This window comes from Artemia franciscana, chromosome 17 (genome assembly GCF_032884065.1).
Source record: "Artemia franciscana chromosome 17, ASM3288406v1, whole genome shotgun sequence".
In the NCBI taxonomy this organism is placed as follows: Eukaryota; Metazoa; Arthropoda; class Branchiopoda; order Anostraca; family Artemiidae; genus Artemia; species Artemia franciscana.
Window position 1 is genome coordinate 3,812,450 of NC_088879.1, and position 27,806 is coordinate 3,840,255.

At 35.7% G+C, this 27,806-nt stretch overlaps 1 long non-coding RNA gene across 1 annotated transcript; it reads right to left on the bottom strand.

Moving 5' to 3' along the window:
* Nucleotides 1–31: 31 nt before the first annotated feature.
* Nucleotides 32–26,576, bottom strand: LOC136037689 (uncharacterized). The gene is made up of 3 exons (XR_010620018.1): nt 26,496–26,576; nt 19,343–19,530; nt 32–285 (listed from the first exon to the last, which is right to left on the bottom strand). It is a non-coding gene; the product is annotated as an uncharacterized LOC136037689 (long non-coding RNA).
* Between the last annotated feature and the right edge of the window lie 1,230 nt (nt 26,577–27,806).

Consider the following 27,806-nt stretch of genomic DNA (forward strand, 5'->3'; position numbering starts at 1 on the left):
ATATGATTAAGTAAGAATTTTTATTATAGTGTTTAGTTCAGAATATAACCTATATCCAGCTGTTATCAAAAAGTTAAATCTGACTTGGATGCATAAACGTTAGTTTTAAACACAACGTAAAACACGATGCCCATAAATCCGAACGATATGTTTAATATTTAAAAGTACGTTTTTTATCAGAATCATGTCAGAAGCTCCCTTACGAACTTGCATCAGAGAAAAGTAAGATAAAACACGATTTCTGCCTGAAGACAAGCTGCTTGGGCAAAGGAGCTTTTTTATGACCTGAAAAAAAGACTTTTAATTAGTAAAAGTATTTTATACCAATAAAAACTTTTTACTATCTTAAATCACCTTTCTTTTCGAACAATTAAACATGGCCGGCTTGTTTCAAAATAAAGTTTAAGCTCTATTGTCCACAAAATAAAATAGTATAATGAACTCTTGTTACTTGAGGTTGTCACTATAAATATCACTATAAAGAAATGGAATTGTTACTTTAGGATGCATTAAGAAATTATATCAGACAAATAAGGCAAGACACTAGGCCAGCTGCTTGGACACAAGAGTTTTTTCTGTGATATGAAAGAAGGAACTGAGGGGTAATCCGCTTTCCACCACCGGGTGTACATTTCGTATCACCCCCTGTGCCAAACTGCTCCTCCACTATTTGTACAGTCTCCGTAGTGCTTGCCATTGTTCCACGATTGGCACACTTTTGCCACTCTTGGCGCGCGCTCCATGGTTTACGAGATTTCTGAAACTCAGTACCCCTCACGTGGAACACATTTTAGACTAATGGAATATTTTTAGCATCTTCAATTAAATTAAGCATGGGAGAGTTGACTAGACCATTTTATCGAGCGTCCGCACACCCTAACTTCTGATTAACCGCAGCCAAATATTGTGTAATGTCAATTATTGGGGCTATCGGGCGAAATGGCACACTTTAGCCACCTTTGGTTCGCGCTCCATGGTGTACGAGATTTCTGAAACTCAGCACCCCCTCATGTGGAACACATTTTAGACTAATATAATATTTTTAGCTTCTTCAATTAAATTAAGCATGGGAGAGTTTACTAGACCATTTTATCGAGCGTCCGCACACCTCTAACTTCTGATTAACCGCAGCCAAAATTTTGGGTAATATCAATTATTGGGGCTATCGGGCGAAATGATTATATTTTAATGCAATCAGACACTTGAGCTCTAGAGGCACAAATGCACTGTCTGACGCGGTAGTTTCGCGATCTACGAAAATATTTAGTTTAAAAATGGAAATTCCTAATTATAAATTTTGCCACTTTGATAGTTAATATTTTCATTTTTCAATCTCCTACTTCTGGTCCAGTTTTCACTGATCTTTCTGATCGCTTCCCTGTTTTATTTATCGCTTTTTGTGCGTAAAACTGAGATTACTGTGGATGAGCAAGGTGAGTCTTCTTTCAGAGCTTTTACAGATATTATTTTTTTTTAATTTAATACATGTTCAACAGAGTAATGAATGGTCTTGTGTTCTTGAAGCTAATGATTTTGAATGTGCAACGAGTTTATTTTTGTGTCATATGGGAGCTTGTTTCGATAAGCATTGAAAAAGTTACTGAAGACAGTAACTTTTTCATTGCTACGGTAAACCTACAATCTGCCTCTTCCGTAGCTCAAGGTCTTCTTGATAAGGTAAAATATTGGTGCTGGCCAAACGGTATGGCACTCAACAGCCGGTAAAATGCCATTGTACACTTCAGGACCCCTTATTGTGACAGACATACAGGAGCCAATTATTCTGACTTATGGGAACGATGTTATACCGCAAGCTACTATAGTGAAATTTCTTGGTGTGTATCTTCACTGTTTTCTTTCTCTTAAGCCCCATACAGCTCATACCCGCTCCCTTGTGCTCCGCCAGTCTTCAATGTTGCACCGGGTTAACTCATTTCTTCCCCCAGATGTTATGCTTTTTCTTCACTATGCTTTCATTTTTCCTTACCTGTGCTGTTCTGTCTAGGATAGTACTAACAAATCTCTTTTTTTCTCACTTCAAAGAGCCTAAAATAGGGTAGTGAAGGCTATTTTTCTTCTACCTCGGTTTTACCCTTCCTCTGATCTTTATGATGGTCCTGGAGTAGTTCCGCTGGATCGTATTGTTGGTAAAAGTTACCTTTATTTAGCGCATTCTGCTTTTTTAGGTACACTTCCACTGTCTCTGCAGCGATTTTTCTCACGGTCAGACTCAGTTAGGTACTCTTCTTCTTTACGTAATTCTTTTCGCATATTTATTTTACCCAAACGATCATCAACAGCAGCTCAGAGGTTTCCAGTTTATCAATCAGTTCTACTCTGGAACCCATCAATTTTTTTTTATTTATATCTCTCTCTTCTCTTCATTTAATATCTTTTTCAGATTTTAAAATCTTTTTGGTTTTATCTTAATTTTTTTTTTTATCTCTCCTCTTCATTTAAATTCTTTTTCAGTTATATGGCAAATTTCCTTCTAAATCTCCTATCTGATAAATTTTCTTGTCTTTTTCCAGTTTTTTTTTTTTTTTGTTTATGTGCTCGTATTTTCATTATATGCACTTTTTTAATTTTATGTGCTTTATGCAAGAGTTTTATTTTTGTTTTGATGGCTTTACTTTATTTAGTAATTACTTTACTTTTTGTAACTATTTTTCTTTTAGTATTAATAAATTGACTGCATGATCAATTGATAGTACATGTTTCAATTTTATATTTATTATCAGTCTAGTATTTAGGGATACTCCAGTTGACATATTTCTCCTCTATGCCTAGTAACTCGTTACTATAGCCTCAAAAATGAATGATTCTACCCAGGCACATACATAGGACTTGTTTTAAGGGGGGGGGGAATCTATGGAAGGATATAGTAAAACTTCAAAAAAACAGTTACAAAAATTGATGAGTTACATGAAATCATATTAGAAATTCTAAGGAAAATGGTAATAATTACCGGTGAATGAGCAATTCCAAAGGATGGCAAAAACCCCTCACTCCTATTTTCTCAATTTATATCGAAAATTAAGAATTTTTCAAGGATGCATCTGAAAATTCTGAAACTGCTTGGGTTACGGCTGTTTAATTAAATAGTATTTGTTGAAAATGCGAGCATAGTTTTTTTTTCCGTAAAAATATTGCAATGACAATAGCATTTATCAAAAAGATAATTAGTGGAGTAAAATAATGAAAAAGAAAATCAAAAGGATATATATATATATATATATATATATATATATATATATATATATATATATATATATATATATATATATATATATATATATATATATATATATATATATATATATATCGAAAATATGACAGTTCAAAACAGGGATCAAACCTTTTAATTGACAGTGAAATAAATATAAAATTTTCAACTGGATATTTTGGACAAATATACAGTGTCCACCATTAGCAGTAAAACTAAAAGACATTAATAAAAACAAACAAAATTCATACCCAATAAACTAATTACATACAGTTTATTGCTCTTATTTTTTTTCAATGTGACAGCGGAAGCAAATCTCCTTGACCTTTTTGGTTCCGGTTCATTAGATTTATCTGAAATATCAGGTGGACAGAGGTCAAAGCTCTTAGGTGAAATGAAATTTACTTTAGAGGAGCAATAAACTATATGAAGTTAGTTTATTGGGCATAATTTTTTTTTGTATTAATGTATTTTAGTTTTACTGCTGTTGATGGACGCTGTATATGAGTTCGAAATATCCAGTTAAAAATTTTATATTTGTTTCACTGTCAATTAAAAGGTTTCATCCCCTTTTTGAACCGTTATATTTTTCGTCATGGAAAGGTAGTGTGGTTTTCGAAGTTATATATATATATATATATATATATATATATATATATATATATATAAATACTATCTTTATAAGTGAGCAATAATGGCTGTTTTTATGGATGTATGTTTTTTTTTACTTTGAATTTGACTTCTATTTACGTATGTATGTATTTTTCTCGAAAACGGCTCCATATTTTTTCGGGAAAATCGGTATCCTAGCCTAAAACACGATCTAGATGGGTCAGAAGTTTAAGGAAATTCCTTTAGAGCCTTAATTTTGGAAAAAATTCAGTTGCTTTGATGTTATCATTGAAGTAACTCTAATAGCTTCTTTTCCCTACGTGGATCAGTTCCGACAACTGTATTTATTAATATTGGTGGCGGTTTTATTTATTTTTAGTTTAGCGTTTTTTTCTTTTTCTCTCTTGTGCTGAGGACGCCTAGTTTGCATTCAGGCGAAATATTCGCCTTGTTTTAGTCTTTCATCTTTTCTCTCTACTGGCTGCAGTCTCGTTTGTTGTCTTTCATTGAGTTTAACCTCTCTTTGTTGTATTTTTGTCATGGCTGGCCAATTCGGTTTAAGAACTTCCATGATTCAAAAGGCATTATGTTACGCAACACAATTTTACAGAAGTGGAAATCGCTTCGGGTTTCGCTCACTGTAAGTAAGGACCTTTTATTTCCCAACTACTTCTATCAGTAAGAAAAAGAATGACAATGGTTGGTTAAAAAATAAACTTCAATAATTTTAACAGTCAAATAAGATTGGGAAATCTTGATCAAACCAATCAAATGAAATCACTTCGTCTGACGGGGGGGGGGGGAGGGGGCTTTAAATCTACGTTTAAAAAGGTCCTGATTTACCGATGCAACGGTAATTCGAAGTTAATAAGAAGCGGTAATAAGGTGCAGCGGTGATAAGAAGATAGAAATAAAGCAGGTGTAAATAGTAAAAGCAGAGTAGAGATTTTCAAGATTGACAAAGTAGACATTATCTAGACTTTCAGAAAAACACTGTAGCTATTATAATCAGAAATCAATCTGCTGTTGATAACGTATATTTTTTAAGGTATGTAGATATTTGTGTTTCCTTTCATTAATGGTTATGCACTTTTCACAAAGGCCTACCAAATTAGACACTTCTCGTCTGGCACGTACACAGGGGGGGGGGGCCTTTGGCCCCTTTCAAATTTTTTGAAATGTTTAATTTCCCCATGATTTCTTGGGATTTCTGGCAAAAGTAGGGCATTTATTAAGAATCAAGATACATGTGGGAAGCCTTTTTTGGGGGATTTTACAGCATGCAATTATCTGGTCTAGTCACAGCCCAATTACTAACCCATTTTCTTTCTAACTTTTTACCCTCTTTGAAGAAATTAGCAATTGTACTATTACTTTTTTTTGTAAAGAGAGTTTGCTTTCCACAGCAAAATAGAATCATACTTGATATTAGAGCGTTTATCCCCCCTTTTCAGGATAAAGTACAGCTTTTAATGGATCAATTTTGGAAACTATCGTTTTTCATTAAAATCTACGATTTGCAATAGAAGAACTACCCCCCACAGCACCCATATTGCACTGTTAACCCTAAATTTCCCTTTCAGTGGGATATAATAGATTAATCAATGGTTCTAAATCGCTATGAACATACCTGAGTCTAAAATGTACTTTTGAGGCTTCAGTCTTCTTCCCCCTATCCGCAACAATACTACAGATGAAAGTTAATCTGTATTTTCCGACATACGTGCTTTTTTCATTACTAAATTAAAAACGTGCTACTTTATATCTGCTGTTTCGAAGGTTTTGCCCCCCCCCCAAAAAAAAAAAATTCCTGCGTACGTGCCTGCTTCTCGTATATCAAACTTGAGGACCCAGCGTCTTTTAAGTATGCAGCATCCTATCTTTAGGGATATGTTCAAGGGTGCCGCTAAGGTGGGGGAGGGTGGAATCTCCCCCCAATTTTCCAAGGTGTTTCAGCACCTTGGAATTTAGCTTTTGTTTTAGCGTATGTTTTCAGTTTAATTTAGCATATATGTGTGCATTTGTTTAACCACTGAGCGATTTTGTCGATACAGTGTTTATACCCCCCTCCAAACTCAACAACCCTAGCTGCACCCTTGGATATATGTAATTAATATTATATCATAAGCAGCACAGTAGTACAGCCTAAATAATGAGCCAAGTAGACACAATGTATTATTTATTTATTTTTACTTCTACTACTTCTGGCAGTACTGCGATTGCTAAAAGTGTTACTGTTACGAAGTATGTTTTTAGTTAATTTAGCCTATATGTTTGCATTTTTGACCTGGATGATTTTCTCCAAAATCGTATTAAAATGAAAATTTCATGTGATGTTGAGGAGGAAGATGAACTACAAGACGTACTATGTGTAACCAGGTTGTCAGAAAGGTGTACCAGCGATATCTTAGGAACGGCATTAAGTTGAAACTTGCTGGGCATGAGGAGAGGATATTCAACTGAACAAAATAAAATATGTGCATACCGCTACTGCTACTACTACTACTACTGCTACTACCGCTACTGCTTCCACCACTGTTACTACTGCTACTACTATGCCTATTCCTATTAAAAAAATAAGGTTTTGAAGGGTGAAATTTATAGGGAATGTTGAATCTTGAGGAGAAATTTCAAGTAAGTAATGTAACCCCGTGTATGCAGATTACCAAAAGGCATCAGCAATGTCTTGGGAATGGATTGGAGTATTAATTTGAAACTTGCAGGGCACGTTATGGAGGGTGTTTAAGAAACCAAAAGGTGATGTCTGTGTGCTACTGCTACTGCTTTTACTGCTACAACTACTGCTGCTGCGACTACTACTGCTACAACTACTGCTTCTGCGACTACTACCGCTACTACTGCAACTGCTTTTACGACTAATATTACTACTACAAGTCTACAACTAAAGCTAAGGGTATTAAGATAATAATTTCAGGAAATATTGAGAGAAAATTGAACCTAATCAAAACAAACTTTTTGCATCCAGGTTATCGAAAGGACTTTGCAGTGTTCCAAGAAGTACTCAGAGTATTAAGTTTAAACTTTCACAGTATGCTGAGTGGAGATGCAGATGCGCTATGTTCATGTCGCTACTACTGTTACCACCTGTACTACTGTGTGATATTGATTTTAATATATTTATTTAACTTTAATAACAATTTACATACAAAATATGATTCACCCAAAACCAAACGGTTGATGTGGGTTGAATCAGGTAAAAACAAGAGCTAAGAGCTCATATGGCACTTGTGACGAGGCGAGAAGAGCTAAGAGCCAAGAGATCATATGGTATGAGCTCTAACAAATTCTATGAATCAATAGATTGATTTTAAAAGGAAAATAAGAGGCTTAATACCGGTCAAGATTTAAAATAAGAGCTCTGAGTCACAAACTCCTTCTAAATATCAAAATTCTTTAAGATCCTATCACTCACTCGTAAGTTATAAGTACCTAATTTTTTCTAATTTTTCCTCTCCCTTTTGCCCCCCAGATGGTCGAATCTGGGAAAACGACTTTATCAAGTCAAATTGTGCAGCTCCCTGACACGCCTACCAATTTTCATCGCCCTAGCACGTCCAGAAGCACCGAACTCGAAAAATCACTGAACCCCTCCCCCCCAACTCCCCCAAAGAGAGCGAATCCAGTACGATTCTGTCAATCACGTATCAAGGACATATGTTTATTCTATCCACCAAGCTTCATCCCGATTCCTACACTCCAAGTGTTTTTCCAAGATTTCCCCCTCCAAATCCCCACAATGTCAAAAGATCTGGTCGGGATTTGAAATAAGAGCTCTGAGACATGAATTCCTTCTAAAAATTAAATTTCATTACGATCCGATCATCTATTCGTAAGATATAAATACTCCAATTTTCATGTTTTCCAAGAATTCCGGTTCCCCCCTCCAACTCCACCGAATGTCACAGGATCTGGTCGGAATTTGAAATTAGAACTTTAAAGCACAAGATCCTTCTAAATATCAAATTTCATTAAGATCTGGTCACCCTTTCGTAAGTTACAAATACCTCAATTTTCAAAATTACCCCCTCCCCCCAATTCCACCAAAGAGAGCAGATCCGGTCCAGTTATGTCAGTCACGTATCTTAGACAGGTTTCTATTCTTCCCATCCAGTTTCATCCTGATCTCACCGCTTTAAGTATTTTCTAAGATTTCCGGTCCCCCCAACTGCCCCCCCCCCCCAATTACGCTTGATCCGGTTGAGATTTAAAATAAGATATCGGAATTACGAGGTCCTTCTAAATATGAAGTTTCATGAAGATCCGATCACTCCTTCGTAAGTTAAAAATACGTCATTTTTCTTATTTTTCAGAATTACCCCCCCCCCCCCCCCCCCGCAATTGAGCGGATCCGTTCTAATTATGTAAATCACGTATGAAAGACTTCTGCTTATTTTTCCAACCAAGTTTCATCCCAATCCCTCCAATCTAAGCGTTTCCCATCATTTTAGGTCTCCCCACCCCAAACTTCCCCCAATGTCACCAGATCCGGTCAGGATTTAAAATAAGAGCTTTGAGACACGATATACTTCTAAAAATCAAATTTCATGGAGATCCAATCACCCGTTCGTAAGTTAAAAATACCTCATTTTTTCTAATTTTTCAGAATTAACCCCCCCCCAAACTACCCCAAAGAGAGCGGATCCGTTGTGGTTATGTCAATCATGTATCTAGGACTCGTGTTTTTTTTTTCCACCAAGTTTCATCCCGATCCCTTCACTCTAAGTGTTTTCCAATTTTTAGGTTTCTCCCTCCCAACTCCCCCCCCAATGTCACCAGATCCGGGCGGGTTTAAAATAAGAGCTCTAAGCCACGATATCCTTCTAAATATCAAATTTCATTGAGATCCGATCACCCGTTCGTAAGTTAAAAATACCTCATTTTTTTTTATTTTTTCAGAAATACCCCCCCCCCCCCCAACTACCCAAAAGAGAGCGGATCCGTTCCGTTTATGTCAATCATCTATCTAGGACTTGTGTTTATTTTTCCCACCATGTTTCATCCCGATCCCTCCACTCTAAGTGTTTTCCAAGTTTTAGGTTTCCCCCTCCCAACTCCCCGCCCCCATCACCAGATCTGGTCGGGATTTAAAATAAGAGCTCTAAGACACGATATCCTTCTAAACATCAAATTTCATTGAGATCCGATCACCCGTTCGTAAGTTGAAAATACCTCATTTTTCTAATTTTTAAGAATTACTCCCCCCCCCCAACTACCCCAAAGAGAGCAAATCAGTTCCAATTATGTCAATCATGTATCTGGGACTTGCGCTTATTTTCCCCATCAAGTTTCATCCCGATCCCTCTACTCTAAGTGTTTTCCAAGATTTTAGGTTTCCCCCCTCCAACTCCCCCGAATGTCATCAGACCCAGTCGGGATTTAAAATAAGAGCTCTGAGACACAATATCATTCCAAACATCAAATTTCATTAAGATCCAATCACCCGCTCATAAGTTAAAAATACTTCATTTTTTCTATTTTTTCCGAATTAACCGGCCCCTACCCCCCCCCCCCAGATGGTCATATCGGGGAAACGACTATTTCTAATTTAATCTGGTCCGGTCCCTGATACGCTCGCCAAATTTCATCGTCCTAGCTTACCTGGAAGTGCCTAAAGTAGCGAAACCGGGACTTTAGGTTTTCCCACTCCAACTCCCCCCAATGTCATCAGATCCGGTCGGGATTTAAAATAAGAGCTCTGAGACACAATATCATTCCAAACATCAAATTTCATTAAGATCCAATCACCCGCTGATAAATTAAAAATACTTCATTTTTTTCTATTTTTTGCGAATTAACCGGGCCCCCGCTCCCCCCCCCCCCCCCAGATGGTCAAATCGGAAAAACGACTATTTTTTAATTTAATCTGGTCCAGTCCCTGATACGCTTGCCAAATTTCATCGTCCTAGCTTACCTGGAAGTGCCTAAAGTAGCAAAACCGGGACCGACAGAATTGGCGACTGCTATATGTCACTTGGTTAATACCAAGTGCCATAAAAAATGCATATAACATTACTTAAATTCACTATAATAAGAAAGAAAGAAAGAAAAAAAGACGAAAAGAACGAAAAAAGAATAAAATATAAGATAATGATAATACTACGCGGGCAGCAACTGTATACCATGTCTATAATGTGGATTCACACTCACCAACCAACACAATAACAACTTAATTTAAATCGAATCAAATCTCCTTCGGAACAAACAAACAAAAAATTCATGCTTAATTAATAATTTTTCTTTCAATTTTCCTTCATTACAATCTTCCTCATTACATTTCCAAATAATTCCATAATTTTATAGCCTTCGTTATAAAAGAAAACGTGGACCTGGCAGACATTGTATTTTAGTATAATAATCATTCCTAACCCCCTAATATTTGGTTATATAAATTCCATCGGTTATAAAAAAAAAAAACACTAAAACGCTCCAGCAGCAGATTCACATCAAACTTATACATACACACTAGTATATAAAAATGATCCTTACTGTCCTTATTCACTTTTCGGATCGATTCTCTTTCTGATTTACCTAATAATACCCTAATGGACTTGTTTTTGAATAATTAGCACAGGATTAATAATTGAAGAAAATGTACCCAAACATACAGAAGAACAATACAAAATATAAGGAAGGATTAATGAAAAATAGAGAAGCCTAGGTATACTAGTTGGAAACATATTTTTAAGTTTGCGAATAATTCCCAAATTGCGTGATAGAATCTGCATTAAAGTTTCAGTATAATAAAAATAGTAATAATTTATTTAAACCCTCTGTAACAAAAATGATACAATCCTGAAAAGAGAAGTAAAGGGGAGAGAGAAAAAAAGGGAAAAAGACACAAAAAACCACAGACTGGAAAATACAAAACTTGAAAAATTTGAGAAATGAACAAAGAAAAATTATAACTAACATAATCATAAAAAGAGTAAGAAATACAAACAATTCAACACACTATAAAATATCTTTATTAAAAGGAAATGACAAGTAATGGACCTAGCTAATTAACGATACCATTGAAAAGTTAGGAATTTTACTATTCCTACGAAGGAAACGGTTATTAACACCTTCCATTTTATAAGGTATGTTAAAAAACTAAATACTAATAACATTCGATCGTAATTAAAAAAAAAAACTTTGGAAATTTAAATACACTGAATTAATGGGTCTTTTTTCTCGACTGGAGAAAAAAGACCACACAGGGGCCAAAAAGATAATATGTGGACCAAAGAAAGCGTTATAAAGATGGCTTAGTGTACGCCGGTCGAACTAACCCCTGACTCGGGCAAGTGCTCTATATGTATTTCCAATTTTTCTTTGAGACAATGGATTATGAGGTGTTTTGTATCATACAGAGTTTTACCATAAGGAAGGCCAAGATATAGCAAAAGACTTATCTTCTGGAACTACAACGCCATCTATATTGATAGAATCTAATCTGTCGGTTAAAAACCAAAAACTAAAAACTTGGACGGTTTTGGACGGTGCTATGGCTAACCCTGTGGAATTTAAACACCTAGAAATTGAGATCACAGCTTCTTGCAACCCATATAGATTCTCATCTAATAATAGAAGGTCATCAGCGTATAAAATATGACTGATATCAGGGCCATCTAGAGTGATCAAAGGATTCAAGATCGTTATAGCGGAGCGAAGACCTACATTGAAAATTATAGGACTAATCACTGCCCCTGTTTAACCCCTCTCCTAATGGGTATCTTGCTCGAAATTAAACGGCCAACTCTGATTCGAGTGGTAGAATTTTGGTACCATTACCAAAGAGACTTGCAAATGAACGGATTCGCCAAGGATTTCAAGAAAGATAAAATGGATTGGGAGTACCATATGGAGTCAAATACTCCAGATATATCCAGTGCACAAGTGAATCATTATTTCTTGGAGTACTCATACTGATGAAGACTTGAAAAGTGTTCTGTGAGCCTTCTGAACACCGAGACCTCTGCGGAACCAGAACTGACTGCCCCCAATATTTGCTCGATCATAAACCTGGTCAAAAATAATTTTTTCTGTAAGTTTCCTAACAATAAAAAGAACTGTAATAGTCCTTTAGGAAGAACAAACAGAAGGATCTTTACCTCGTTTTGAAATACAAGAAGTTGTGTCCTCACAAAATGATTTCGGTGCACAATTCTGAGACAAAGCAGCTTGAAATAATAAAGAAAAATAAAGACTTACCAGGTTTCAGAAGTAGTACCCGGTTTTCAAAATCAGAAGGTGAAGCTGTAATAAAATTCCTATGGGGAATTAAATCACGAAAATACGTTAATAGTTTTGATTTAAAAATGGTGTCTTGAGGAGAAAATGTTTGATATAATCGTCCATTAGTAGTATTCGTAGTAGTAGTAGAATAATTTTATTAGAAATAAACATTTCTTAATCAATAGCACAACATACGAGAAGCTTGCGAGGCTGTGCTAAATTCAAGGAAAAAAGAAGTGAATATGGAGAATGAGACCATATACCGAAACCAACAGCCATACAAAAAACATCAATAATATATTACCTTGCGTGACCCCAAGACAACAAAAAATAATAAACTAAGAATTACACAAATATTACAAATGAATAACCTATGCAAAATTTATTTTATCTAATCTGTTTCAAAATTATACCTACCAAGCAAATCCATACGTAGATCAGACTTAAACTGGCCAAAGCTACCTATTTCCTTGATATCTATATTCAGTTTATTCCAAAGTTTTGAAGCTCTGTAACTAAGTGAAAAAGAAGACCTACTTGAAAGTAATCGAGGAACCTCAGTATTTCTTCGTATCCGAGTAACGTAGGTAGGTAGGTATGCGTTTATTTCATCAAATAAAAATTACTAAAATTGCACTTACAATTAATAATATACTGCTCAATTTAGGGACCTAAAATGTCCCTGTTCAGCAGCAAAACTACAACAAATAAATGATAACTATTCATTCAAAATCAAAGAAATACGCAAAAAAAAAAAAAAAAAAAAAAAAAAAAAAGACGAAACACTATACAATCTCTAAACAGCCATCTCTCATCATAAAAAAAGAAAAAAAAGTGATAAAAATTTAACCAAGATAATTCATAATTTATTCAAAAAATAATTTTTTATTCTTACTTTAAATAACATAAGATTTTCAGAACGTGGAGATGAACATCAGACCTCTCACAAAATATTCCTTTAAAACAATCAGGAAGACTCTCACTGTAATACTTATATATAAAAATCACGAAATCCAACTGTAGGAATTATATTTAATTCTCTATACACAGACCTCATAGACTCCTGGTTCCCAACGCCACAAAAAACTCGGAACGCATTATTCTGGATCACACGGATTGGACGAACTATCGAAGAAAAAGTACCAAGCCAAATCGACGAGCAATACAAAATGTAGGGGCTAATCAGGGAAAAGTATAACAATCGTAGAACATGTGGGGGGAGAATATGTTTTAATTTGCGCATGATACCTAAGTTACGTGACAATATTTTCGAAACTGACTTCACATGATCTTTAAATGATAGGGTTTCATCAACCACTGATTCCAAGGTATTTCGTGAACCTTGTTCATTTATTAATTTTCCGCTCCGAAATCATTTCCGTAAAACAAGGGTAAAAATTTGGAGATCGAGAGAAAATAACAAAGTTTGACTTATCAATATCCAGGTCAAGATGGTTTATTTTAAGCCATGTACATATCTTGCTCATTGCTGCATTAAAACTGCATTTCCCTTGCTTGCTGCATTCCCTTGCTTAAAACAAGCATTAATAAGGGACGTAAATATATGTGAAATGCTTGGAAACGCGGTTTATAAAACAAGAAGGTTAATGGAATCACTCCCATCCGAAGAACATTTTATCTCAAAGATGATCTTACGAATTTCATCATGAGAATCAAACAGTTCGTGGTAACGAACTGTATTAAGGAGCGACCCGGCTCAATAGTAACCGAAACTCTAAAAAATGGAATTTTGATACCAATAGTTACATCAAAAGAATCGCATTTTAATGCTGATTTTAAATATATAAGTTTCATCAAGATTAGTCTTACCCATCAAAAGTTACGAGCCTGAGAAAATTTGCCTCATTTTAGAAAATAGGGGGAAACACCCCCTAAAAGTTATACGATCTTAACGAAAATCACACCATCAGCTTATCAGAGAACCCTATTGAAGAAGTTTCAAGTCTCTATCTACAAAAATGTGGAATTTCGCATTTTTTGCCAGAAGACGCGTATTTATTTGTTTTTGTTTTTTTTTCCCAGGGGTGATCGTATCAACTCAGTGGTCCTAGAGTGTCGCAAAAGGGCTCATTCTAACGAAAATTAAAAGTTATAGTGCCCTTTTTAAGTGACCAAAAATTGGAGGGCACCTAAGCCCCCTCCCACGCTCATTCCCCCCCCCCAAAGTCACCGGATCAAAATTCTGAGGTAGCCATTTTATTCACCATAGTCGAAAAACCTAATAACTATGTCTTTGGGGACGACTTACTCCCCCGCAGTCCCCGTGGGAGGGGCTGCAAGTTACAAACTTTGACCTGTGTTTACATATAGTAATGGTTACTGGGAAGTGTACAGACGTTTTCAGGGGAATTTTTTTGGTTGGGGGGAGTTGAGGGGAGGGGTTACGTGGGAGGATCTTTCCATGGAGGAACTTCTGATGGGGGAAGAGACTTTCAATGGAGGGGGCACAGGATTTTCTAGCATTATAAAAAAAACAATGAAAAAATAGATATGAAAAGTTTTTTCTACTGAAAGTGAGGAGCAGCATTAAAACTGAAAACGAACAGACATTATAACGCACATGAGGGGTTTACCTCCTCGTAATACCTCGTTCTTTACGATAAAGTATTTCTAGTAATTACAACTACTTATTCTACGGCCTTGGTGATTCAGGGGTCATTCTTAATTGGGAATTGGGACAAAGTTTAAGCTTTTGTGTAAAGAGCGAGGTATCGACGAGGGGCGAACCCCCTCATATACGCAATAAAAACATACAAATACAGAAGTTCGCTACGTAAGTTAATCCGTAAGTTACGTATATTTTTTACTTATGAAAACGTTCGTAAAAAATTTAAAGATAATGCCTTTTTAAGTAATAAAAAAGCTGGAGGGCAACTAGGCCTCCTCCCTCGCTCCTTTTTCTCTAAATCTTCCGATTAAAACTATGAAAAAGCCATTTAGCCAAAAAAAATTAATATGCAACTTCGTTTTAATTATTTATGTGCAGAGAGCCAAGATCAAAACATGCATTAATTAAAAAACGTCCAGAAATTAAACAAAAAAAAAACAATTTTTTTAAAATGAAAGTAAGGAGCGACATTAAAACGAACAGAAATTACTCCGTATATGAAAGGGGCTTTTTCTCCTCAACGCCCCGCTCTTTACGCTAAAGTTTTTTACTGTTTTAAAAAGTAGAGTTAAGAGAAAGAGTCAAACTTTAGAGTAAAGAGCGGGGCGTTGAGGAGGAAAAGCCCCTTTTATATACGGAGTAATTTCTGTTCGTTTTAAGTTTTAATGTCGCTCCTTACTTTCATTTAAATTTTTTTTTTTTTTATTTAATTTCTGGACGATGAACTAAATAAAAATAGTTTAAGAGCTTCAAGCGTGTGAAAAGGTCATACGCAGGATACTTTAGAACTGGATTAGGGCATAAAGTGGGAAGTTTTGAAGAAAGTTTATGGTATTATAAATCTAAATCAAATTGCACTAATTGCTTGCTGGCTATCAATACGACACATCAGCAATATCTCTCGAGCATCTGAGGGTATTAAATTTAAAATTTTAGGGCTACTACTACTACTACTGTCACTACTTCTATTAAACTAAATCAGAAGGGCTTAATTGCATCTGTCTGTCAAAATAGCATAGATATAATATCTTTACAGCAAAACTATGTATTAAGCTTCATTGTCAGGGAAAGTTGAGGGGATGTAAAACGAAATCAAAAGGCTATATGTGCATCCAGATTGTCAAAAGGTGTATTTGTAATATCCAAATAACAGTTAGGGATGTTATGTTGGGACTTGCAGAACATGCTATTAAAAATGTTGAATTAAATCAAAAGATATTATTCCCATCTAAGTTTGTCATAACGACACATTTGCATATATTTAAGGAATTGATAGAGGTAGGCTATTAAGTTTAAGCTTTCAGGGCATGTTGAGGAGGAAGTTTTATCAATTATGGATGCTAAAAGGTTGCATCTGCAATCAATTTGGAATGGCTAAAGACGCACAAATCAAACTTTCAGGGGATATTGGAGTGTATATTGTGCAATATAAAACGCATTACATGCATACATGTTACTACTACTAATGCGGCTGCAACTATTTACGACTGGAACATTTGTTACTACATTTAAGTGCAATTGGGAGTATTTGTGACCGTTACTGATGTTACTACTGCTACTTCTTTTACTACTACTATAGCTGCTAATGCTAATACTACTGTTACTACTACTATTACTACTACTGTTGAGCTAAAAATAAATCAAAAAAACTTATCAACATCCAGATTGTAAAATTGGCACAGATACAATACCTCAGGAGAGAAATAGGATATTAAGTTTAATTTTTCAGGTAAGAAAAAAGTCTAAGTAAAAAAGTCAGGTATGAATAAGGAAAAAAGTCAGGTAAAAAGTCTAAATGAAAATAAACTACGTATATACAGACATTTAAAAGAGTTTCTGTGCAATAAACTAATAATGCTACTTAAAACTCACTGCAGTACAAGTCACCTGAGGTCATCCCAGTTATGCATCTTCATTCTCCATCCAAATCTTTTCAAAGACCCCTCTTTGCAACCTCCATGAAAGCTCGCGCTTCTCTTAAATCCTTCCTTACAGCATCCTCCCAAACTATTTGAAGACAACGTGCTTTTCGTTTGGTCCTAAACGCTTGCCTGTCAAGACGATCCTGGATAATCTGTCATTCTTCATCCCTGAAACGTGTCCTAGCCATCTCAAGCTCTCTCTGATTATAGCCCTAGAAAGCAAGATTGAACTACATTTTTCTTAACAGCTTACTCTTTGAGATACGGTCAGTCAGTTCAGAAACCCAGAACAATCCGCATTCAATTTCCTTACGGTATCCTCCCAAACTATTTGAAGACAACGTACTTTTCGTTTGGTCCTAAACGCTTGCCTGTCAAGACGATCCTGGGTAATCTGCCATTCTTCATCCCCGAAACGTGTCCTAGCCATCTCAAGCTCTCTTTGATTATAGCCCTAGAAAGCAAGATTGAACGATATTTTTCTTAACAGCTTACTCTTTGAGATACAGTCAGTCAGTTCAGAAACCCAGAACAATCCGCATGCAATTTCCCTGGAAAATATTTAGCAAACTGTTCATCTTTCGGAGAACCAATGCTCCAGAACCATTCTTGACCATATCATCAATGCAACTGCCCATATTCTTATCTTGGTTCGCAGATTTTTCTTCTTATTCTTCCAAATATTTCTGATTATGAAAAAACACACCGGGCCTTAGTTACTCTACTTTTAACTTTTAACCCTCACTTATTCCTAGTCTTAGCGACTTAGCTTCCTTAACATTAATTTTCAGACCTATTTTTGCACCTTCAAATCTCACAACCTCCAAAAATTATTCATTTTGCTAACATTTTCATCTAGGATTCTTAAATCATCAGCATAATCTAAATCTAGGAGAGTTTTAATTCCTGAATTAATTCCATGTCCTGTCATTGCCTTTACTGTGGTCCTTAGGACACAATCTATCAAAATGATCCATGTAAATGGGATAGAATGCCACTCTGTTTAATTCCTGATTTAATACGCAGCCAAAAACTAACCTCATTTCCTACTTTATTCACAGTTGTGTTATGCTCATAAATAGCATTAATCATTTTAATGTGTTTATCTGGTACGCCATACAAGGATAAGACCTTAGCTAAAGCTCCTCTATCAGCTGAATCGAACGCTAAAAACTAATAAAAAAAAACAAAGCTGAGAAAGATTAGATGACTAAGGCGCTTCTCAACTATTAATCTAAGAGTGAGCATTTGATCATAAGTTCTCTCCCTTTCGTAAAACCCTACTGATCTTTTTTTAAGCTTCATCTACGACATCTTTAAGCATAAAATGTATCAGTATACTAAGTAATTTCCTTCCTACAGAAACCAAGCCAATGCCTCTATAATTACTAATCTCACTCTTACCTTTCTTGTAAATACGTTAATAAAATTTTTTCTAGAAATCGCTAGTTGCTCCTCCCTTTTCAAAAATCATATTCAAAATCTTCAAAAATTTAATTTATCCTCATTGCCACCATATTTAAAAAATATGGATTTATTATGCTTTTAATCCTTTAAGTATTATCACTAATTCTTCCTTACAAATCTTTCTTCACATCAGGTTTCACAAATTGTTTCATTCTTTTCAATATATTTTTCTGCATCTTATGAAAGCTAAGTTCTGAGTTCTGATTAGATAAGAAATTTCAGCGGATGTTGGAGAGAAGGTTGGGCTAAATCAAAACACTCTATGTGCAAACAGGTTGTCAAAAATGTGTTTCAGCGACATCTTAGGAACGGCTTAGAGAGTTATGTAGCTTGCTGGGCATGACAAGGGAATATGCAACTGACCAAAATGGGACATGTGCATACTGCTACTTCTAATTCAACCACTGTTACTGCTAGTACTACTACTACAACTATTGCTCCTAAGAATAAAGTATGAAGGTGAAAATTATAGGGATTGTGGAATATTGAGGTGGAATTTGAATAAAGTAATAAAACCCTGTGTATGAAGGTTGCCAAAAGGGCGAATCAGCAATATCTTAGGAATAGATTGGGGTATTAAGTTAAAACTTACAGGGTATCTTGTGGAGGATGTTTAACTAACCAAAAGGTAATGTTTGTATGCTGCTGCAACTAATGCTACTACTATTACTGCTACTACTTTCACTACTATTATTACTACTACAAGTCTACAGCTAAAGGCTAAGGTTAATAAGATGATAATTTCAAGGGATACTGAGAGAAAGTTTAACCAAATCAAAACAAACTATTTGAATCCACGTTATAACAAATAACTTATCGGCAATATCCCAGGAAGTGCTTAAAGTATTAAGCTTAAACTTTCAGGGAATGCTGAGGGGATATGTAGAGGCGCTATGCTCATATTGCTACTATTGTTAATATTGACTTATTTGTTTAACATTAATAACAATTTTAATATAAAAAGCAATGTAATTCAATCAAAATCAAACGGTTGACGTAGTTTGAATCAGGAAAAAAAAACACATACACATAACATCATTTAGATTCACTATAATGAAAAAGTAAGAAAGAAAGAAAAAGCAAAGAAAAAAGAAAAGATTCATATAAAATAATAATAATACTATGGGGGCAGCAACTACATACCATGTCCATATTGTGGGTTCATACTCACCAAACATCACAATTACAACTAAATTTAAATCGAATTAAATCTCCTTCAAAAGAAACAAAACTAAAATTCATGCTTACTTATTAATTTTTCCTTCAATTTTCCTTTAAAATCACTACAATTTTCCATCTTCCTCATTTCTTTTTCCAAATTATTCCATAGTCTTATACCCTTCACAACGAAAGAAAACCTGGACCTGGCAGACACTATAGGTGGTGTGTAATAAACATTCTTATCCATAGTATCCTGGCTATGTATATTTCATTATCTATAAAAAAAAACAAAAAAAAACAAACACTAAAGCATTCCAGCAGCAGGTTCATATCATGTTTGTGCATGAACACCAATGAATAAAAATGGTGAAGATCTACTTCTGGCAATATTCTACTGTCCAAGTGCACTTCTCAAAGTGATTCTCTCTCTGATTTATCTGATAAAACTCTAATAGACTTGTTTTGAATAATTATCGCAGAATAAGCAATTGAAGAGAAAAATGTACCCAAACATAGAGAACAATACAAAGTATAAGGATGGATTAACGAAAATAGAGAAGCCTAAGTATACTAGCTGAAAACATATGCATTTGTTTGTGAATAATTCCCAAATTACGCGATATAATCCGTGAAAAGGTTTCAGTATGGGATCAAAAAATGAAAGTTTCATGTATAATAACACCAAGATACTTTATTAACTTTTTATGTCTAATCATACCATCGTCATATGCCGTATCCATGGATAATAAACTCGAAGTCCTAAAAAAATATAAGAAAAAGTTCTTTTAGTGGGGCTCATCTTAAGCTGATTCACTCTTAGCCATCATGAAACTTTATTTAGGGATTGTCTAACCCACTCTTGGAGTAACCACTCTGTTTTCCTAGCAGATATGTCAGTTGAATTTCAGCGATTGTTCTTTCTGGAAATTCAAAAAGAAAATCCTGCTCCGTTTCATTGACAAAAAACAAAAGTCATGCTTTTTGGTGATGTAAGTTTTATCAATAAATATCTTTATCTTTGGCAAAACACAGAAGAAGTTAATCATTCTTTTTAAGATTTAAAAGAAACTACGTTTTCGCTTTTACTTTTCTGTTGTTTATGTGGATCTATTATTTAGCTCTAAAGGCTATGACGAGACCAATTAATCCATTCTAATTAGTTTGGCCATGCAAACTAAACAAGAGCTATGAGCTCATATGGTACTTGTGACAAGGCTGGAAGAGCCAAGAGCTCATATGGCATGAGCTCTAGCAAAATTCTAAGAATCAATGAATTGATTTAAAAGTAAAATCAGAGGCTTAATGCTGGTCGATATTTAAAATAAGAGCTCTGACACACGAGGTCCTTCTAAATATGAAAATTTATTAAAATCGGATAACCCACTCGTAAGTTAAAAATAGCTCATTTTTTCTAATTTTTCTCTCCCTTCAGCCCCACAGATGGTCGAATCGGAGAAAACAACTTTATCAATTCAATTTGTGCAAGTCCCAGAAACGCCTACCAATTTTCATTATCCTAGCACGTCCAGAAGCTCCAAACTCGCCAAAGCACTGGACCCCCTAACTCCCCCAAAGAGAGCGGATCCATTCCGGTTATGTCAATCACGTATCTACAACATTTACTTATTCTACCCACAAAGTTTCATCCTGATCTCTCCACTCTAAGCGTTTTTCAAGATTTCCGGTTTCCCAGACTTCTGTTTCCCCCCTCCAACCCCCTATGTCCCTGGATCCGATTCGAATTGAAAATCGAGCATTTAAGACATAAAATCTTTCTACATATTAAGTTTCATTAAGATCCGATCACCGATTCATAAGATAAATATACCTCAATTTTCACGTTTTCCAAGACTAGAATAGAATCGGTTTTATTTGCACAATCTCTCGTAGTCATAAAACTAAATGGCGCTTGTGCTTACAAAAAAAGGATTAAATCAAACAACAACAAAAAAATCAGAAGACAAATAGGATAAAATCAACAATTGTTATACTTTGATAGAAAGAAAGGGATGAATGAGTTGGAAAAACGATTTGTGCGTAAAGGAGGTACTGCTAATCTGTCAATTTTCTTTGGCCTAGTACTTCGATGTTTCAATAAAACTGGTGGTAGTATCGACCTGTACTTATCACTTCTGAGAAGATATTGGCCAAATTCAAGGATCAAACTGAGACAACACTCTTGAAGAGAGGGAATTTGTAAAGTGGATAAAAGCATTGCACAATATAACTTTGACTGCTCTTTTTTGTATTGACTCAAGCTGGTCCCTTAGGTAAATAGTGTTATTGACTTGTGGGCCCCATATGGGACATGCATACTCTAAAATTGGTCGAATGTAAGTGAGATAGGCTATCCTTAGTTGTGTCACTGAGAAACCAAATCGACGCATCAGTATAAGTGTCCGCATTGCACTATTTACCTTTTTAATAATTGTATCAACATGAAGGCTGAAAGAGCAGTCAATGCTAAACTTGACACCAAGCACTACTGCCAAAGATTCACTAGGATAAGGAGGAGGAGGGCACACAAAGTCTCTCTTCAGGGGATTAAAGCAAAGGATTTTAGTCTTTCCTTTGTTGATTTGTAGGCTGTTCACAGTACATTCATCTTTAAAGTTGTTGATTATTTCGTTACAGAATTGGGGGACAGCCTCAGACTTCTCAACAATGTACTTCAGTAGGATTGAAAAGTTGTCTACATACTTAAATCTTTCTTCATAGCCGGAAAGGATGAAATTTATCACTGCCAAAAACAGTAGAATAGCGAGCTTAGTACCTTGTGGGGCTCTGCATGTAAGCTCAACCCATTTGGAGTTGGTATCTCCTGGAAAAAGACTGTAAACGCACTGATAGCAGGCTTGTAAAAAATTGATCACTAAAAGGAGAATATGTTTTTGCACACCCATGGTGCATAGATTTGTGATAGCAACAGAATGGCAAATAAGATCAAAAGCCTTTTGGTAGTCTACAAGGAGAGGGTCGACTATAGCACTTCCTTGGTCAAGCCACTGAACAATGAGATGGTTCATCCATACTAAATAGACAGTTGTGCTGCTGCCTCTTAAGCATCCATACTGATACAGGTCTGGATGTGCAGAGACATGTGACATTAGTTTGGGGTAAATAAACATTTCTGCAACTTTACAAAGGTTTGGAGTTATCAATATAGGCTGGAGTTGATCACAAGATTTTGGACACCTTACTTTTAGAATAATGCGGACATATGCCCTTTTCCAAGCACTAGGGAATACTTGCTGATGGAAACAGGGGGGCTTCCGGTTTCCCCCTCCAAAGATCTGGATCTGATCAGGATTTGGAACAAAAGCTCTGAAGCATTAGAACCTTCTAAATATCAAATTTCATTAAGATCTGATCACTTGTTTGTAAGTTACATATACCTCATTTTTCTAATTTTTTCCACTAACCCCCCCCCCCCCCCCTACAGCTCCCTCAAAGAGAACGGATCCGGTACAGTTATGCCAGACACTTATCTTAGGCTTGTGCTTATTCTTCTCACCAAGTTTCATCCTGATCTCTACACTCTAAGCCTTTTCCAAGATTTCCAGTTCCCTGCCCCAACTCCTCCCCAATAACAATGGATATGGTTAGGATTTAAAATAGGAGATCTGAGTTATAAGGTGTTTCTAAATATGAAATTTCATTAAGATCCTGACACTCCTTTGTAAGTTAAAAATACCTCTTATTTCTAATTTTTCAGAATTTACCCTCCCCCAAAAGAAAGCGGATCCGTTCTCGTTATGTCAATCATGTATCTAAGACTTGTACTTATTTTCACCAACAAGTTTCATCCTGATCCCTCAAAACATTTTAGGTTTCCCCCTCTAACTCCCTCCAATGTCACCAGATCCAGTCGGGATTTTAACTAACAGCTGTGAGACATGGTATCCCTCTAAATATCAAATTTCAGTAAGATCCAATCACCCTTTCGTAAGTTAAAAATACCTAATTTTTCTGAATCAACTGTCCTCCCATCCCCCCCCAGATGGTCAAATTGGGAAAATGACTATTTCTGCTTTAATTTTGTCTGGTTCCTGATACATCTGCAAAATTTCATCATCCTAGCTTATCTGGAAGTGCCTAAACTAGCAAAACCAGAACAGACCAACAGACTGGTCTGTTCCAGTATGTTGTCTGTTCTGGTCAGAGGTCAAAAAGCACTTTTTGACCTCTTAAATATGGGGTACAAAAAAGGCTTAAAACATTGCTCTCAAACTTTATAACATTGGACTCAAACTTACCAGTCTGTTCTGGTCAGAGGTCAAAAAGCACTTTTTGACCTCTTAAAAATGACTTAAATATGGGGTACAAACAAGGCTTAAAACATTGCTCTCAAACTTTATAACATTGGACTCAAACTTACCAGTCTGTTCTGGTCAGAGGTCAAAAAGCACTTTTTGACCTCTTAAAAATGACTTAAATATGGGGTACAAACAAGGCTTAAAACATTGCTCTCAAACTTTATCACATTGGACTCAAACTTACTGTTTCATTACAAATCCATTTTTTTAATGTCATATTATCTCCAAGCACTGATTTTCCATGATTAAATTGGATAAATAAATTTTATCAATGTTATGGTGTTTTCTTTTTCCTTGTCACCAAAATTTCAATTAATTACCTTAAAATACCTTAAATCGCAGCTTGGAGCGATATAAGGATTATCCATCCTTGTGATGCTCCATGAGAAAAAAAGAATTCGTTTGGTGTAGATTGTGGCTGTTAGATTAGACTCTTGTGGAGGACTCTGCACCTTCCCAATTGTAAAGGAACTCCTGGCCGAGCCATTCCCTATCAAGGTGGGACTTGAACATGTCAATTGAAGTAGCAGAAACTGTTTCCTTAGAGAGCTGGTTCCACATATTGATGATTCTTTGGCTGAAGAAGTGGCTTCTATGTCTACTCGTGGAACGCTGCATGGAGAGCTTCAAAGAATGTCCTCTAGTACCAGAATGCAAGGGCTGTGCAAAAAGACCGGGAAGGGTATTTTTAGAGAGGATTTTTTTGGTTAAAATAATGTCACCCCTTTTCCGTTGGTATGTCAGCGTTGGCAGCTTCAAATGACGTAGTCTTTCTTCATATGGAAATTTATTCATGTTGGCAACCATCTTAGTGGCACAACGCTGGACATCCTCAAGCAACTTCCTATCTTTTTTGAAGAAAGGGGCTGCCAATGACATTCTAACCTCCAGGCATGGACGTACAAGCGCCTTATATAACTTCATAAGAACTCTATGGTGTCGGCTGGAGATGGTTCTTTTTATGATACCGAGGGTTTTATTTGCAGAAGATGAAACAGACTTAGCATGGCTGCTAAACTTTAATTGGTGATCTACAATAACCCCAAGATCTCTTTCATCGGAAACAGCAGAAAGGAAGTTGTCTTGAAGGAAATACTTATGATGCTTGTTATTTTTTCCAAAATGAATTACATGGCATTTGTCAACATTGAAAGTCAGAAGCCACATGTTAGCCCATCTTACTAGACTATCAAGATCTGTTTGAATTGATTGCTGGTCAGAGGGAGTAGCCGCTTTTCCAACTAGTTTTGAGTCATCAGCGTAAAGGGTAATAAGATTTGAAAGAAGGGTGGGTAATTCGTTAATATAGAAGTTGAAAAGTGTTGGTCCAAGAATAGTGCCCTGGGGTACGCCACTTAATACAGTTGTGGGAGAAGAGAAATGAGGAGTTCCTTGCAAATCAAAAACTCTGACACTCTGTGATCTTTCAGAAAGGAAGCCCCTAATCCACCGTACAACACCTTCATTGACACCTGCAGCCCTCAATTTGATTATGAGGAATTCATGACAAACTTTGTCGAATGCTTTGGACAGATCAAGAAGAATCATGTCGACAGGACAACCCTCATCAAGCAGTGTAGTCACTAATTCATATGTTTGGATAAGGTTAGTGTCCACAGATCTACCAGATCTGAAACCATGTTGTGATGTGGAAAGGATATTATTGACCTCAAGATGTTCAATTAGAGCTTTATTAACAAATCTCTAAAGCACCTTAACAACTGCAGAGGTGATGCTTATGGGATGGTAGTTCTCTGCCGAGTCTCTTTGTCCCTTTTTATGGATCGGGGTTATATAAGATGTTTTCCAATCATGCGGTAGGTCCCCATTTTGAAGAGATAACTGGAACAGCATGCACAGGGGGTAGCTGAGAGCTTTTCGACACTCCCTAAGAAGACGTGGATGAACACTGTCTGGTCCCTTTGACTTATTTACATCAAGCTTCTCAAGGCTATTGAAAACCATTAATTCACCTACTGACAAATCAGGCATAGGGAAAAGCACTTCATACAATGGAGGATCTGGTGAGGAGGTGCCTGAATTTTGGGTAAAGGCAGAAGCAAATTGTGCATTTAGAATGTCAGCCTTATCTATTGGAGATGAGTGTAATACAGTGTGGTCAACAAGGTCAGGAATAGTATGATGATTTGGGCTTTTAGAAGAGACATGTCTCCAAATAGATTTTGGGTTTAACTTGATCTCAGAAGCCAAATTTTCCTCGTAGGCAGATTTCAATTTTTTACAAAATAATAGGATATCTGAAATTGCAAATCTGTAATAGTTTAGAAACAAATTTGGGCTATATATTTGCACATCAGGGGGGTGGGGGTAAAGCATAGCATATATTAAATATATAAACTAACCATTGCTGTATTTAATATAGTTAAATTTATAGCAAATAGTATAACTGGCATTCATAATAGCCAGCTTTCATATTTTTGACCAAAAACGCATGCTTTTATTTAAAATTCAATGTCAAGGAAGAAGAAAACATCTTAACATTGGAGAAATTAATTTATCCAAATTAATACTGGAAAATCAGTGCTTGTGGATTATATAAAATTAAAAAAAAGGATTTTTAATGAAACAGTAAGTTTGAGATCAATATTATAAGGTATTTAAGGTTCAAGACCAATTTTCTTAGCCTTTTTTACACCCCATATTTAGGTCATTTTTAAGAGGTCAAAAAGTGCTTAAATCTGAATTTCCGGTAAAAGCAATTATTATATTTGTAAAGAGCATAAAAAAGGCATTGAGTGGTATATTCACTTTATATGAAAGCCAGTAATACTGTTTGCTATAAATTTACCTCCTGGGACATACTTTAGCTTGTAGACACATCCCTGAAAGTTTCATTTTTCCTAGCCTAACCTCTTTCAAAGATAGCCAAAAGTAGCTAAAGTAAAACTTTACCCCTATCTTACCTTAAAAATCCAGTTTAAATAGCAATCTTAACAAATATAGACTACATAAAAGGCTATCAGGTATATATATACCTGACGTCATGTTCGACTCATAAAACGCTTGAGGCCTTTTTTCGCGTCAACCAAAGAGACTGTTTGAGCTCAACCACTCGGTGTGGTTGAGCTCAACCGCTGTTTTTGCGTGAAACAATGACGAACCAGGTTGTCATGAAAAGTGTTTTCGCGTGAAACAATTGTTTGGTTGAGCTATTTTTTAACCAGAACTGTCATTGTTTTTAACCGTAGGGTTATACCATTCATAATTATTGGTTGAACTTTTCAGGCGTATATTTCAAAAATAAGAATGTGTAGGCTATAAATAAGTTTATGTAAAATAAGAATTATAAGCTAACAAATAGAATATTAGCCACGCAAAAGTAAGCTTTGATTTTGTTTTTTCGTATTAGGGCTATTTAGATAAATGTTGGGCTATATCCTGCAATTTGATTCACATAGGCCTTAAGACATTCATAGGACAAATCAAGAATTTGAATTTGGGCATTAACCTTTACACTGAGGCTCCAAGACTTGTCTAGATATTTGGAAATCGTTGTTACAACTTGTTGAGGCTCTTCAGGGTTATGGATAAATTTTCAGGTCAAATTCTAGTTTAGCCACTCTTTGCTATTTTGGAAAAGGGTTAGGTTAAATTCTAGTTAATTGACTTCTAGCTATCTTGGAAAGGGTTTAGGTTAGGAAAATGAAACTTTTAGGGATGGGTCTACAGGCTAAAGTATGTCACAGGAAGGTATTTTGAATTACCTACCTCTACTCCTTCTCCCTCAAGAGGGCCCTGACCTTTGATGACCTTTAAAAATATGTATGTTATAAAAGTGAAACCTTGAAAACTGATCGTCTGTGAGGAAGAGAGAAGGAGTGGAGATGGTACTTCAAAACACCTTCCTAGGACATACTTTAGCTGGTTGACTAATCCCTAAAAGTCTCATTTTCCTTATTTAAACCTTTTCAAAGATAGTGAAAAGTAGCTAAACTAGAATTTTACCTAAAAATTTACTTAGGACAGGTATTGCCAGGCTTTCATTTTAATCCTCTTCTCATTTCTAAGTTTTAGAAATTTGCCTACTTGACTGGCATAGGAATTTGACAGGACCAATTGAAATTTTGGAAAACAATTCTACATTGATTTTCAGTTATCACTTTCTTTTTCTCTAGTTTAAGCCCTGAAAATCTTTGAAACTTCATAAATTGTGATAGAGCAAAGTGAAAAAAGCAAAGCTGAAAAAGTTTCCTTGTATTTCATTTAAGTAGATG